This window comes from Lynx rufus, unplaced genomic scaffold (assembly GCF_022079265.1).
Source record: "Lynx rufus isolate CCGP_SWC_20201006 ecotype Redwood Valley unplaced genomic scaffold, mLynRuf1.p SCAF_20, whole genome shotgun sequence".
Classification (NCBI taxonomy): Eukaryota; Metazoa; Chordata; class Mammalia; order Carnivora; family Felidae; genus Lynx; species Lynx rufus.
The window spans coordinates 14,235,868-14,252,995 of NW_025814835.1; positions in this window are offsets into that span (position 1 = coordinate 14,235,868).

Sequence of the window (17,128 nt, forward strand, 5' to 3'; positions counted from 1 at the left end):
GTCAGAGAAAACACCCTAACATTGGCACTGCAAATGCTCAATATCTTGGTGGTTCCCCAATGCCTCAAAAAATGTTCCTGTATTTAGTCCATTGTTTTCAGAAATAAACGTGATACAAAATAACCTATTCTGCTATTTCCAGAAGCATGATTACCACCAGTGATCATTAGTTAATTATGGTGCCACCACACCCAGAGATCACCAGGAAGGAAGGAAGGAAGGAAGGAAGGAAGGAAGGAAGGAAGGAAATAAATAGCCATCACTTCATATGTGGTCGAGTTAAGTATCTCAATCTCAGAATTCCATCTTATCTTCTCCAAAGCCCATGTCATGCCACTTATCACTGCTCTCAAAGTCACCCCTGACAGATGCCACATTTTCTATCTGATATTATTTCTCCTATATCTTTCTTTTATTGCTTTATTTTGAGAGGTGGGGGGAGGCAGAAGGAGAGAGAGAATCCCAAGCAGGCTCCGTGCTGTCGCTGCAGAGCCTGACGCGGGGCTCGATCCCACAACCGTGAGATCATGATCTGAGCCAAAAGGAAGAGTCTGACGCTTAACCGACTGAGCCACGCAGGCGCCCCTCTCCGGTATCTTACCATGGTCCCCCCACCACACTCTTTTGATACTCTTCTCCCTCCGGATGGCAAATACCAAATGTTGCACTCCCTATAATGTTCCTTTGTTACGTTATTCTTGGCCTCTCTTCACATTTCTTTGAAATGTCTGTCCTTTAATTATTTTCATCCTACATGTAAGAAAATAGATACGTAAGTCTTAAAGTAAAAAGGAAGGTCATCTCTGTGTCACTGACATTGTCTCAAACACCAGCAGTGGCACAGGCCACATTCGTGGGAATTGTGAGCTGGTGTGCAAGCCAGGGGCGTCACCTCACCTGGAGGGTGGTGGGGGTAGGTCAGAGGGTTCATAGCGACCCGTGGGGATGTCATCAAAAGGAATTATATGTCTAACAGCATCACATGGCATGGTACATACAATACTTTACATTTTGAGTTTCTCATTCCCATTTCAAACTCTTGGAAATAGCACACGGTTCTAGAAGCATTTGTTTTATTTAATTATAATTTTTAAAATGAAAATACTCTCTACAGCCCTCCTCCAAAGCTGGCAATTGCAGACCACCCTCCAAGATGGGGAGTGCCCTTAGCTGGAGACAGAAATAACCGTACTATTCGTATCCATGGGCTCCGCAGTCGGGCAGATATCTGAGTGCAACCTGGGGCGAGGGCAGCCGACAGCAATCGCTGCATTCCCCAGACCAGAAGGCAAAGCAAACACACGACAAAATCACAACGGAACTCTCCTCTTTGGGGAAGAGGAGTTGGTGAAGTGGTTTCGGCATGACAGGTTTGTTCTTTCTTTCTGAGACTGTTGTGCAGGGTAACGCTGACCATGCCAGGCAGACTAACATTGAGTTGTCAAGCCATGAGGAGAAGGCCACTCCGCCAAGCCCTTGCCGCTCCCATTCTAGGACTCGATCCCTCTGCTGTAGTCTGAGGCTGTTTCCTCTTCGTTCCTTACTGGAGGTGGATTAGGTGGTCACCACGTCTATAAAATAACCCCCGAGGTTATAGACACCACAATTATTAACCTGTTCCTCAGCCCCTCCCTCCAATAATCACTGTCATTTTAGCCTTTCCTCATGGTCCTAAATGACCTGGACTCTAACCCTACCCTCTCTGACTCTTCTCTGAATCTGTCTCACCCTAAAGACAACAGAAGGGTGCAGATGACAGGATACGTATACATAGAAAACCCTAAAGACTCCACCAGAAAACTACTACAAGTACCAAACGAATTCAGTAAAGTTGCAGGATACAATAATATACAGAAATCTGTTGTGTTTCTATCAACTCAACGAAGTAGCAGGAAGAGAAATTAAGAAACCAATTCCATTTACAGTGGCACCAAAAGGATATAAAGTATTAGGAATAAACTTAACCAACAGGGTGAAAGGCCTATACTCTGAAAAACTATAAAACACTAATGAAATAAATGGCAGATGACATAAAACAAGTGGAAAGATAGTTCATACTCATGGATTGGAAGAACGCGTACTGTTCCGATGTCCCATATCATCCCAAGCATACAGATTCAAATGCAATCCCTAGCAAAATATCAACAGCATTTTTTCCCAGAACTAGAACAAAGAGTCCTAAAATTTGTATGGAACCACAAAAGACCCTGAAGAGCCAAAGCAATCTTGAGAAACAAGAACACAGCTGCAAGTATCATAATCTCGGATTTCACGATATACTACAAAGCTATAATATCAAAACAATATGGTACCTGTACAAAGATAGACACATAGATTGATAGGACAGAACAAAGAACTCAGAAAATGGTCTCACACTTATATCATCAATCTATGGTGAAGTAGGCAATGACATATAATGGGGAAAACCAGTCTCTTTAATAAATGGTGTTGGGAAAACTGGACAGACACGTGCAAAAGAATGAAACGAGACCACTTTCTTTTTTTTTTTTTTTTTAATTTTTTTTTTCAACGTTTATTTATTTTTGGGACAGAGAGAGACAGAGCACGAATGGGGGAGGGGCAGAGAGAGAGGGAGACACAGAACCGGAAACAGGCTCCAGGCTCTGAGCCATCAGCCCAGAGCCCGACGCAGGGCTCGAACTCACGGACCGCGAGATCGTGACCTGGCTGAAGTTGGATGCTTAACCGACTGCGCCACCCAGGCACCCCGAGACCACTTGCTTAAACCATACACAAAATAAACTCAAAATGCATTAAAGACCTAAATGTGAGATCTGAAATTATTAAATTCCTAGAAGAAAACATAGGCAGTCATCTCTTTGACATCAGCTTTAGCAATATTCTTCTGGCTCTGTCTCCTCAGGCACGGGAAACAAAAGTAAAAACAAACTATTGGGACTACATCAAAATAAAAAGCTTATGCACAGCAGAGGAAATCACCAGCAAAATGAAAATGCAATCTAGTAAATGGGAGAAGGAGTTTATAAATAACATATTCTATAAGGGGTTAACATCCGAAAAACATAAAGAACTTATACGACTCAACACTAAAAAAGCAAATAATCTGATTTAAAAAAGGGCAGAGCACCTCAATAGACATTTTTACAAAGAAAACATACAGATGGCCAACAGACTATGAAACGATGCTCAGCACTAATCATCAAAGGAAGCAAATCAAAACCTCAACGAGATACCTGTCAGAGTGGCTAGAATCAAAAAGATAACAAGTGTTAATGAGGATGTGGAGGAAGAACTGTTGGTTGGAATGTAAATTGGTGCCTTCATGGTGGGAAACAGTATGGAGCTTCCTCAAAATATTAAAAATAGAACCATACGATCCAGTAATTCCACTACTGGGTGTTTATGCAAACAAAATGAAAACATTCATTTGAAGAGATATATGCACCCCTATGTTTATAGCAGCATTATTTACAATAGCTAATAGACGAACACATAAAAATGTAATACACACAGACACACACATACGTGCATGCACAATGGAATATTATTCCGCCATAGAAAAGAATGAGGTCTTGCCATTTGTGACAACATGGATGGACCTAGAGGGTATTATGCTAAGTGAAATAAGTCAGACAGAGAAAGACAAACACCATGTGATTTCACTTATATGTGGAATCTAAAAAACAAAACAAATGAACAAACAAAAAGTAGAAACAGACCCATAAAAGCAGAGAACAAAGTGAGGGTTGCCAGAGGGGAGGCGGGTGGGGGATGGACAAAATGGGTAAAGGGGAATTGGCAGTGCAGGCTTCCAATTATGGAATGAATGAGTCACAGGGATGAAAGGCACAGCATAGGGAATGTGGTCAATGGCATCTTAATAGCGTCGTATGGTGACAGGTAGTAGCTATGCTTGTGGTGAGCGTAGCCTAATGTACAGAGTTGTTGAATCACTGTTATACACGAAACTAAGGCAACACTGTGTGTCAACTATACTTCAATTTTCAAAACCTGTTTTAAAACCCATTAAAAAAAAGAAGTGAAATCAGTTCTGAATGTCACAGGACAACAGAGGAAGGGAGTGTCTCACCCCGGAATTACGCACGCTGTGACAGATAGGGTTACTGTTCTGTGTCTTCAGAAGTGACGTATCACAGTGAAGAAGATACAGATCCTACTGGATAAGATCCCTGACAAGGCGCAGCTGACACAATGATGTCATTCCCAGGGGAGGAAGACAAACATCCCAGGGTTTGAGGCCAACTCCCCAGGGAGATGAAGCCAACAGACCAGGAGGGCACTTGCCAGCAAAAAGCTGTCAACCAATTGAGGCAAACATGAGTGAGGCCTTTTGTTCGAGGAGATTATAACCCTGGGAGAGCTGAGAAGCATCATATATATGTCATGCATCACGGAACTACCATAGAGCAAGGCATATACAGTAAATACGTGCAGTGGTGTCTTACACCTTGTGATGCTTACGCTTCACAAGCAGTAAGGAAACGTATCAGCTGATAACAAGCAACCATTTCCTTGGCCTCCTTGCCTTACATGAATCTGAAGTCACGTGCTCAGAGTAGAGAGGTGGTAAATTATTCAGGTCCTGTTAGGGTCTTCGAGGGCTCCCAAGAGATGACATTCTTCTTCCCTGTCTGATTGATGAACCAGTTGAGAAAGAAAGCAAGAGAGATGGCAGGGGTGGGCTCTAATATCACCTTTATTAATCTGATACTGAAGACGTAGCTTCTATCTGTGAGCAAATAGGCTTTCCAATACTGAACTCCTGTCACAGCAGCCCAGACCACGCTAGCCTCCCACACTGGCCTTGCCCTGCCCCAGCTCACCCCCTAATTCGTGTTTGGACAGCAGGCTGGCTCCCAAAGAGGAAAACAGAGAGGGTCTGAGCCAGTCACATTGGTTTGTTCTTCGCCGATTTCCTATCAACCAAGTCACTCCATCTTCTCTGAGCTGAGGGGTGTTACATAAAAAGAGCCCCCTCCTTCTGAAAGAATATAGGGAATAAGGGTACCTCGAAAATATAACCCTGGTGCCTCACCTCCCTTATTGGCTGCACTTGGGGTCCCTCACCAGTCCACATCCAAATGCTTTTGGCAAAACACCTCTTCAGCAGGTAATAATAAGGTGTGAGTGTCCATGTGTCTCCATGTGTGGGTTTGTATGTGTGCATGTGTGTGTGGACATGTGTGTGTGTGGGTCTGCCTGAGGTGCAAGTGTGTGCCCATGTGCATATTATTCACTGTGAGCTTGCATGTGAGCAGTGCATGTGAATGTACACCCATGAGCGAATGTGTGTGCAAATGTAGGTGTGCATCCTACGCATATGCGTTAGCGTGTGCATGCATGGGTGTATGTGTGTGTGCCTGAATGTGCATTTACACAGGTGTGCCTATAGCACAGGTGTGCGTGTTTGTCTGTATCAAGCTCTGGGGCCAGACACTCAGGTGCATATTTAGACAGACTCGCTTCAACAAACGTTCCTTGAGTACCTACAATGACCAATGCCTTTGACAACCAAGAAGAGGAGTATTATGTGTCTCTAGATGCAAAAAAGATTATAAGCTGGTAGAAAAGATAGACACATAAGCAACCATACTCAGCACGAGATCAAAGATGCTAAATGCCATAACAGCTCAAAGAAGAGGAGAGTCATTCTGACATGTGGGATGGTGGGGATATTTGAGCACAGCTTGAGAGAAGATGGGAGATGCCAAAAGGGCATTCCAGGCAAAGGCATGGCAGGAACTCAGGTCAAAGGTGGAAATAGACGGCCTGTTTAACAAGGAGACATTTGTTGTGGCAGGCCAGAAATAATCTGAGAGCTACTATATCGGGTCAGACCAGGGATAACATCTGGCCTTTCTCCACCTTATTTTGCAGGGTATGTGCTGATGAGAGATGGGCGAAGGTCAAGTCATGGAGGATTTTGACTGTTGTACTAAGCAACATGAACTTCCCTTCTTTTTTTTTTTTTTTTCAACGTTTATTTATTTTTGGGACAGAGAGAGACAGAGCATGAACGGGGGAGGGGCAGAGAGAGAGGGAGACACAGAGTCGGAAACAGGCTCCAGGCTCTGAGCCATCAGCCCAGAGCCCGACGCGGGGCTCGAACTCACGGACCGCGAGATCGTGACCTGGCTGAAGTCGGACGCTTAACCGACTGCGCCACCCAGGCGCCCCTGAACTTCCCTTCTTTTTTTTTTTTTTTTTTTTAATTTTTTTTTTTTTCAACGTTTATTTATTTTTTTGGGGACAGAGAGAGACAGAGCATGAACGGGGGAGGGGCAGAGAGAGAGGGAGACACAGAATCGGAAACAGGCTCCAGGCTCCGAGCCATCAGCCCAGAGCCCGACGCGGGGCTCGAACTCACGGACCGCGAGATCGTGACCTGGCTGAAGTCGGACGCTTAACCGACTGCGCCACCCAGGCGCCCCTGAACTTCCCTTCTTAAGGCAAAGGGAAGCTGCTATGTTGGAGTGGAGATGGGGATTGGAAAGAGTCGTGTTGGAAATCTCGGGGGTAAGAACTTATTGCATTGGCTTAGCTGAGAGATAATGAGGACCAAACTAGGTGATAGAGAGGAGGGGTCATAGAGGGGAAATTTTTACAGATACACTCAAAAGTATTCTATTAGGGTGTAGAGGTTTTCAGACCTGGCAGCTGGCTATACAATGGTGTCAGCAACAGGAGGAGGAAGAGAATGATGGGGTAGGAAAGATGAAGTTAATTTTGAACTACTGTGTCTGCCCTGATAAACTACCAAAGGTAGGCTTGGTAATCCCAAAACTTACACAGATGTCGACTCTTGGGAATTGTGTCCTCCTGCTGGTGAAGCCACCAAGGAATGAATGTTTTCTGTTGCCACCCTGCTCCTTCTACCTGAGAAAATCATTCACTTCTGGAGGAAGCCCATACCTTTCCCATCCAGAACCTTGGATCTGTAATGAATTTATCTCTACAGCTCTAACTCAAGAAGAGTCTCAGTTTGGGTCTTCAGTGGAGTTCTGAAGAAGCACGGTTCCTAGAACACAGGAGATACTGTTCTTGCTCTGGTCTGCTCTGCTCAATGGCTAGCAAGCCACATCTGGACACTACAGTAGGCATGTCCGGTGGTTCATGACCTGACATGGGGATGAGGGGACATAACTCACATTGGCTGTGAATAGGCACATTTGTGTGTCCAAGGGAAAGTCAAGTTCCAGTAGAGGACAGGCTGTAGGGTGGCTCCAGTCGATGGATAAGGATCTGCTGGCGCAGATGCAGAAGTGGAACCGAGGACCGTCAATGTGCCACATCGACCAAGATGGGTGGGAAGAAGGTCTTTAGCTTCAGAATTCAGCAGAACTGGGGCTAAAGATAGGATGGAGTTGGAAAGGCAAACACAAGAGTAATCGAGGTGGATTCTAAGAACGAGGAATGGCCAGAAATGGGTCAGATCCCAGCAGTGGGTGGATTTCCTAGTTTGGGGACCTGAGAAGCGAAAGGGACTGAAAAGTCAAAGATCCAATGACACAGTCACGCACGGCTGAGGGGCTGCTGTCTGAGACAGCCAAGTGGACACTGGGGCTCGCTGGCCTGGAGCAGAGACGGTGGCTGTTAACTGAATCAGAAGCCCCTGAAAGGCAGAGAAGGCACATGTGACATCTTGGTCAGTAGGCAATCAATAGATATTGGTTGAGTGATTGCTTAAACAAGCTTTTCAAGAGTCTAGCCTCTAAATTGCTACCTTATAGCTTCGGAATGGCGTTGATTTCCTAGTTTCTCTCTCTCTTTTTCCCCTGGCAGCTGTTACTGCCTCAGCAAACTGAAGCTGTTGCTATTTCAGCATCATTGCTAAGAAGGGCATCAGAGCATCTTTATGTCAGGCTGAGCTCACTCATCCAGATTAATTCCTTAGATGTTCAGCATAATTTCTGGTAAAGTCACCTTTCGGTCGGAAAACACAGATAACTCACGTTATCTGTGAGCCTTCTATCTTGTCGGAAAACCAAAATTCTCATCCCTTCCAATTTTCATGGCAATTCAAGAAATTGCTAGAAGAAGAGCCGTGGACTTAGGGAAGATAGGTAAAGCCAGCACTCTGCTCCTTGCTATCCTGTGAATGCCCCACCGTCTCAGCAGTTTCTGATTCGGTTCCATAGGGATTACAGACACATGGTGATTACTGTATTTCCTAAGCTTCCCACTGGTCTGAAGAAGTGACCGATTTTCACTTTTATTTATAGAAACCTCAAGAATTATCTCCAAATGCTCAGAGTCCAAGAAGATACCCAGAATTTGCTTGAGAGGACATATGAGGTCATCTCAACCCTTCGTGTGTCACTTGGGTAAACGAAAGCTCAGAAAAGTGAGTCTTGCCTAAGGCCCACCCCAGTGGAATGCTGGCACTTTGAACTGAGCTCCCCAGGTCCTACTGTGTCCCACCTCTTCATTAGCTGCAATACTTGCCCTGGATCCGGATATTAAAAAATAAATGCAAAAAAGGAAAGGATTAAAAATATAGCAAAAAAGCAATCCAACCAAAAAAATGCAAAAATCAGGGGGAATCGTCTTTAACAAAAAAAAATTAGCCTTATGGTATTTGCTCCCCAGACCAGGTAATCATTCTGCTAAACGCACACAGGCAGCAACAAGACAAAGCACTCTCAAGCTGTCTAAAGATGTATTTCTCAAAAGGTTTGTTATATTCTCTTTTTCTTTAAAAAAATTTTTTTTAATGTGTTTATTTTTGAGACAGAGAGAGACAGAGCATGAGCAGGGGAGGGGCAGACAGAGAGGGAGACACAGAATCTGAAGCAGGCTCCAGGCTCTGAGCTGTCAGCACAGAGCCCGACACGGGGCTCGAACTCACCGACTGTGAGATCATGACCTGAGCCGAAGTAGGACGCTCAACTGACTGAGCCACCCAGGCGCCCCTATATTCTCTTTTTCTACGCAAAAAATGAGAAGTGATGAGCTAGGAATGACAACCCCCAGCACCCAGCATTATGGAAATGCAGGTATATAAGTTTCGAGCTTCATGTTTTTGTGTTTATCCCCCAGAACAAAGGAAAAGTACAGGCGTTGTGCTGATAATGGAAATGGAAGCTTCCCCCCCTCCCCCACCCCACCCTGGTTATCTTGCTGGGGTATAAGACCACGTGTGCCATAAAACTCACTCCCATCTGGCTGGGTTTTGAAACTTCTCTGGGACCCAGTTTCTACAGTTGAGCAGTTAATTCTCCTGAACACTCGGGAACTGTCGAAATAAAGGAGACTCCGAAGAGAGTCATTCGTGACCTCATGCCTGTGTGAGTTTTGCTGAGGCGGACATCTTGGGTTACCGGGAGAGAAAATCTACCAAAAATCTCTTGGGTGAACACTTCAACCAGATAATTTCACTCTGAAAATAACCACTCAGTGCATTTTAGAAGGTATGGTACGTGGTGTTGCCTCAGATATTAATATTGTTATAACTCTGGATATTATGCTTTTTCCTCAGATCCAGAGCTTTACTACATTTCACTAATTCCATTAGGCCACACCTATAACATTTGAACTCTGGTAAAAAAAAAAAAAAAACAGGGGGAAAAAACCCAACCTTGTTTGGTATTATTGAAAAAGCATCAAAAACTGTAAAATATCTATGAATTAACCTAACCAAAAAAAAAAAAAATCACATGAAATTATGGATAATGACAGTAATGAAGGATGTAAAAGACTACCCAAATAAACAGAGATACGTGCCAATGGGACAGCTTAGCACAGAACAGATGTTAATTTCCCCTAAATTAATCTCCAAATCCATGAAATTTTAATCAAAATCTCAAGATGATCGCTTTATTGAGATAGAACTGGTACATAACATTAAGTAAGCTTAAGGGGTACGATGTGATGATTTGATACATGTACGTATACATTGTGAGATGTTTACCACAATAAGCTTGGCCAACACATCCTTCGCCTCAGATGATTACCATCTTGTTGTTCTTGTTACGGTGAGGACATTAATAGTCCATTCTCTTAGTAACTTGTGAGTATACAATACGGTACTGTTAGCTACAGTCACCATGCCGTACCTTCGATCCCCAGAACCGGACGAATTCAAGATGATTTTTTTAATTGGGATTTTTTTTTTTTTTAATTTATAAAGGATAGAAATCCACAAAGAGCCAAGGGAATTCTGAGAAAGAAAAGCAAAAAAGTACTAGCTCTATCAGATAGTAACCCATATTACAAGCATCAACATAGGAAAGGCAAATAGAACAGGAAGTTTGGGGACAGAACTACATATATGTGGGGAATCAGTATATGACAGGGCTTCCATCACAGATCGGAGGGAAGAAGACAGATGATATAATAACGGATCTTGGAAAATGTGGTTCATTCTGGAAAAAAATAGATTTAAATTAAAAATGTTTTAATTTAAATGTATTTTTAATAATTATATAATATGCAATTATATTAATGTGTGATAAGTCCAAATATGTAATTACAAGTGAAATATTTAAAAATTTAGACAACTTATTCAACTACATTAAAAATCACAATCTAAAGAAAGAAACACCAAATAGTTTTAAGCCTATAAAGCTACTAAGAGGAAATAGAGGAGGATATCTTTATAAGCTTAGAGTAACAAGGTAGATTGGGAATAATAAAACAAAAGACAGAGCACAGAGGATTTCTAGGGCAGTGACACTACTCTGTATGATACTATAAGGTGGTCACATGTCATGATACATTTGTCCAAACCCACAGAATATACAACACCAAGAGTGAACCCTCAGGCGAACTATGGGCTCTGGGTGACAATGATGTGACAATGAAAGTTTACTGATTATAACAAGGGGGATGTTGAGAGTGAGGGAGGCTATGCATGCTGGGGGTGGGGGGCTAGGTGGGAAATCTCTGTACCTTCCGCTCAATTTTTCTGTGAACCAAAACTGCTTATTTTTTTAATTATTTTTTAAGGTTTATTTATGTATTTATTTAAGGTTTATTTATTTATTTCAGAGCATGAGTGGGGGAGGGGCAGAGAGAGAGAGGGAGACACAGAATCCTAAGCAGTCCAGGCTATCAGCACAGAGCCCGACGCGGGGCTTAAACTCACGAACCGTGAGATCATGACCTGAGCCGAAGTCGGTCGCTCAACCGACTGAGCCCCCCAGGCGCCCCTAAAACTGCTTCTTAAAACGTACGAACACACCTATTTTGCAGCTACTCCCATCAGGAGGGGGGTGGAGTCTTTTTTCCCCACTCCTTGAATCTGGACTTGGCCATGTGGCTTGCTTTGGTCCACGGGGTGTGAGCAATATGAAGAAGCAGAGGCCGGAACAGCACGCGATGAGTGTGTGCACTGGGGCCTACCTTCCCCTGCTTCTGGAGACCCTGCGGCCACCATGTGAAGAAGCTTGGGCTAGCTGCCAGGAGCCCGAGAGGCCATGTGGAGCGAGAAGCCCAGCCACCCCAGCGATGTCCCCATCGTGGAAGGCCACCACCCTTGACTATCCAGCCCCAGGAAGCAGGCCTGGTCCAGAAGACCGACCCCTTCCCCAACCCACAGCAATTAATCATCGTTGATTTAGGCCACTATGCTTTGGAGCGGTTCGTTTGATAGCAAAAACTAGCTGGTTTGAGCAGGGGCACAAAAAGTACAAACTTCAATGGAAAAAAATAGAGGGATTTAAGGACATCAAAAGTAAAGCTCACCCTTTAAACCAAGACCCTAGACAAAGGTAGCACACAGGAGATGTGCTGGAAAGAAGGAGAGTTTGCAAAACTGGGACAAAAGCTTAAAATCCAGAATATCTAAGAAACTCTTGCAAGTCAGCAAGAAGAAAATAGAAAAGTGGGCAAAACTATGAAAAAGAAATTCACAGAAGTGAAACTGGAATGGCCAACAAATACGTGAGGAGCCCCTCAAACTCCTCAGTGGTCAGAGAAAGGCAGACATTACCTTCCAACCATTAGACTAGCAAGAGCGAAAAGCTGTCGAACGGCAGGTGCTGCTAGGGATGTGGGGAAATGGAACCCCTTGCGGCACCACAGATGGGCAGGAGTCACCTGCTGCCACCATTTTGGGAGGTCAGTTGGGCGGCATTTGGTGAGAACATGCACGCGTGTATGCTTTGTGTGACCCAGAAACACTGTTCCTGGGGGACACCAAAGAGAAACCGAGGGTGCCCCAAGAGACGCACGTCAGCACGTTCGCATAAACATTTCCATGTCAGCAGCTGTAAACAATCTGTCCTTCCGAGGGAGAGAGGATAAGTAAACCGTGGCACGTGCATCGATGGAAAAACTAAACAACAGTCAGAAGCAGTAAGCGTTGCTCATATCAGCGAGGCTACATCTCAGACACACCACAGTGAGTGACAAAGTGAATACAGTGAGATGTATGAAGGTTGAGACCCGGAATGTGTGTTTATGAGAGGAGAATCATATGGGCAGTTGAGGGACGAAACTAACATGAAATCAGAAAATTAATTTTATACTTGTACCTATTGCTTATGACAACATGAGTTTTACTGATAAAGATATGACTCGGAAAGCCAACAAAATGCACACACACACACACACACACACACACAAGAAAGAGCCTCTTTTATGCAAACAGTACAAAATGCAGAGCGATCCCCCCAACATCGACAACATTCTACTGGTACCACAAAGCATCATCATTAATCTGTATCGCTAAATCGATGCCCAGTGCAAAACACAACAGAAGTCATCTTTCCTCTTCTTAAAGGAAGAACCCACATAGGGAGCCCCCCCCCAGGCTCGCTGCTGAAATCATATATGAAAAGGCCAGTGGTCCCCTTCCCTCATACCCAAGAGCTGGCCTCTGCTCACAGTGTATTGTGCTCAATGGCGGCCTTATGGCTTTGTAACAACCACTGCCCCAAATATGAAACCAGGGCCTCCTACTTCAAACCACCCTTGAGCATAATTTATTTCATCTAGTTTGCATCCAAAGGTCAAACCAAAGCTATTTTGTATTCTTACCTAAAAACAGCCATTTATGTAAGAATCAAGATGTTCTTTGAGTTAAGAGTTTTTCCCAGCCCTGGTCTTATCACTTGGCTTACATCTGGTTGACTTTCTCATAGCCATTTAAGTGTGTGGACCATAGATCCTCCCCTGCCTTCTCCCCCATCGGGTAACCCATGACAAGATTACAGGTATGAGTGTGGGGGCACCCTGGGTGGGGGCAGAGTCAGGGTGAGGACAGGGGAGTGCCCTGAGCACCCAGGCAGAGTGAATCTAAGCGTGATGGTTAATTTTATGCGTCAACTTGGCCGGGCCACGGTGCCCAGATATTTGGTCAAACATTATTCTGGATTTTTTTTTTTTTTTTTTGTATGAGTATTTTTAGATGAGATTAACATTTAGATTGGTGGACTTTAAGTAGAACGGCAGACTGTCTTCCGTATTGTGGGTGGGCCTGAACAGAACGAAGACCGATCTCCAAGAGCAAGAAGGAATTCTCCGGCTCGATGGCCTTCGGATTGGTACCACAACATCGGCTCTTCAACCTGACAGCCCAAGCTGCAGAGTCTGGACTTGCCAGCCAACCGGTTCCTTAAAACAAATCTCCTTTCCATATATACACATCCCATTGGTTCTGTTTGTCTAGAGAACCCTGACTCATACACCAAGCAACTCCCGTAAGGGGCTGATCAGAAGGAGATCAGCCAAAGGGTTTCTGCCATCAGCTTTTGACTTCAGGGTTGGTGGGCTGGGATCAGCGAGAAGTAGCAACTTCAGAAGAACAGAGTGGAAAGAGATGCTCAGATTTCACGTAGGCAGTGCCCAATTTCCAACAAACAGAAGTGTTTGTCTGAAGGAGACACATCCCTAAAGCAACAAGGACCCACCACCAACCCCAAAGCTCTCTCAGTTTTAACCACAACAATTCAGCAGATGGCTCAGCTTGATTTCCCAGGATGTGAGACAATTCTGTGGAGGAAAACTAAGCTGATTTTAAACACTGGAAATAACTCAATTACACAGAACGCTTTTTTAAGTTTTCTTAAGGTCGTTTGCCTTTTGCTTTCATCTCTCGGTAGGGCCCACTTGCCAGAATGTAAGAATCCTGTGTGGGTAAGGTTGGATCCCAGGTTAAACGTTAATGAAATCCCAGGAAAATCTCAGGGCAGTGAGTGGGAAGAGAAAGTGGGTCACTCAGGCTGTTGGGATAATAGGACCACAGGGAATGTTTCTCCCTGTTTTAAACCTCTAATATTGCTGTCATGAAATTGACCAATAAATAACCTTTTCTAAATTTAAGCATCCTTAGGGACAAACAAACAAACATGCTAATCTTTCCTTTCCATCATGTTCTGGAAAAGCTGGACTCACGCCCCGGGAGACTAGAATCAAAGCACTTTTTCCTGGTCATTCTACACGATTTAACTACAGGCAAAAGAGGACACAAAAAATAATCAGAGCCATAAAAGATGGGGAGATGGAAACAGAATTCTAGGGTTGGAAGGAATCTTGGAAATGTCTTTTGTCCATCCCTCCAGCTCTCGGGCCACACCTAAACTTTTAAAGCCCTTAGGAATTTACCTCTAAAGACAATACCTAATCTGTTTTAGAAACTCATTCTGGAGTCTAAGAATACTTACTGTCAGGAAATTTGGCGTTGTAAGTTCGGGCTCCACTCACACCCATTTCCTCTGCCTCTGAGCTCTGGGAGAAATGGACAGCAGCTGGACACACGTCCTAGCCCACTCAGCGAACACACGTGAGACTTGTCACCAAAACAGCCTCCCCTGCCCCACCCCCACCCTCAGGTTTCTCTTCTCTGAGTTAAATGGTTCTTTACTCTCTTCTCATTGTTTTCACTGTCTGAACTGAACCTACTTGTGCTTAATCCTTGACAAATAGCCCAGTAGAGGCTTGATTACTGCCGGCTCTAGGGTGACCAACTGTCCTAGTGTGCCACGAGCTTCCCAAGACACGGGACTTTTAATGCTGAAACCAGGAAAGTCCCAGGCAAATCGCGACAGACTGGCCAAGCTGGCTCTCCAAAGAGGAGAAATGTCTCCCCCCACGTTTCAAGGAAACTGCTAAAATAATAGATTCGTGGCTGTGCCTCGGCTGTAATCCTCAGGTTTGTATGCAGCCTGACTCCTCTCCCTCAAATTCAGTGCCCAAAATGTGTCCCTGTTGTTGGAAGGGATATGGGCAACGAGCCATCCTCTGGTGCTAAAAGGAAGCATCTCAATTAATGACATGTCACTGTGCGGAGACAGGAAGATCAATCTTGAGTGCCTCGCTTGTTCTGTTCTTAGCACAGACCTCCGTCAGGAGGGGACGCGGCAGGGCATCGGCCACACCGCGCACGGCATCTGCGTGCGGCCACCTGGGTGAGCCGGGCACACCCGGAGATACAGCGCCTGTGGCTAGGGAAAACAATCCGGAGCAAAACCAGGAACTGATACGAAAGTGGGTGGAGGGGAGGAGAAACAGGGCAGGGAAGAAAGTCAAAAATAAAGGCGGGGTGGGGAGGGGAGAGGTGGCAGGAATAGCCCAAAGGGGTGTAGGGGAGGAAAAACTTCAAGATTAACAAGAGGAACACCTGTATTAACAGGTGCATCATGTGTGCACAGAAGTGCTCAGTGAGGAGTAATTCACGGGGTAGTTGGAACCTGGGCTTACACAGCATCCTAACAAAAGAACAACAAATGTTTAGAGAAGTAGGGAGACCAAGAAAAGGACTGGGAGTTTGTAGGGTGGCGAACTGAGAAGGTAATCACGTCGGGGGACTAAGGGAAGACAAGGGTGATAGAGGCGTTAGGTAGGTGTGTCTGCTGTGGTCTAGGTAAGGGTCGAGAGTTCTCTCCGGCGGTTCACTTCTGTCCTTCCTGGCAGAGGGGGAAGCTGGGCGCCTTTACAGAGTCTTGTCCTGCGTTTGGGTGAAGAGGCGACGGCAGAGAGCTGTTCTTGTATCTGCTTCTTCTCAGTTGCCCTCAGCTCAAAATAATCCTGAGGCCAAAGTGGCATGTTTGGGGGGGGGGGGGCGCATATTCTACTGCCCTGCAAGGGCTAGAGCAAAAGCAGGAGAGAGAGAATAAGGTTAGAATCTACTCAGAGAGAGGGAGGAGGGGAAAAAGGAAGAGCATGAGAAGCATGAAGAGAGAGGCTCGTGTTGGTGTGAGAGGTAGAGACACCTGTATGCTGTGAGCTCATGCCCGTGGGGCATCAGGCAGAATCTTCCAGAGAGCCCTGCCCACCCTCTTTGGATCTCCCTCACACCTTTTATTTATTTATTTTAAAGTGTATTTAGTTATTTTGAGAGAGAAGTGGGAGGGGCAGAGAGAGAGAGAGAGGATCCCAAGCAGGCTCCGCACCATCAGCCCTGAGCCCAACACGGGGCTTGAACCCACGTACCGCGAGATCGTCACCTGAGCAGAAGGCAAGAGTCAGACACTCAACCGACTGAGCCACCCAGGCGCCCCCTTCCCTCACACCTTTTAGAAGAATGGTTCCCAGATTCTTGGAGTTCACGGACCAGAAACGAAAAAAACAAGGGCTAACTTAAAGCTCTCAAGAACATAAAGCTAAAAGTACCTTCTACCGTGCTCATTATTTCCAAAAGCAAAGGACGTTGTGCATTCTCCGAGGAAGAAAGCTGTCGTTAGCTACCAAATGCTAACATGCACACGTACGACTTTGTTCTTATTTCTCCCGTTTTGCCAAGTTATGCTGAAAACCCGTCACAGGCAGGTGCCGGGTGTCAGCCTGGCGTCCGGGAGGCCCCGTTTCGGTGGATCGGAGAATTCAGCCGTAAAATGCTTTAGAAACACGGGAAAAGCTAACAGTTAGCGAGCACGTACCCCCGGCCGGCCCCTGCCCTCAGTTGTCATCCCGGGCCTGTTTACTGTCCTCGTATTCCAAGTAAGGAAACGGAGGCCCGGAAGTATTTCAAAAAACAAAACAACTTGTCCGTGGTCAAGTGATAGAGGAAAGTCTTAGTTCAGGTCGCCTGACTCCAGGGTCAGCATTTGATTCCTAGACCACGATGCTGCATTTTGCAAACCTGGACTTTCTGGACCGCCTGGAAGGGTTTTCACAAGTTCTGCGTCCATTCTGGTCACACTTCCAACTGAAGAAATACAAGGGTCTCCCCAGGACTGTCTTT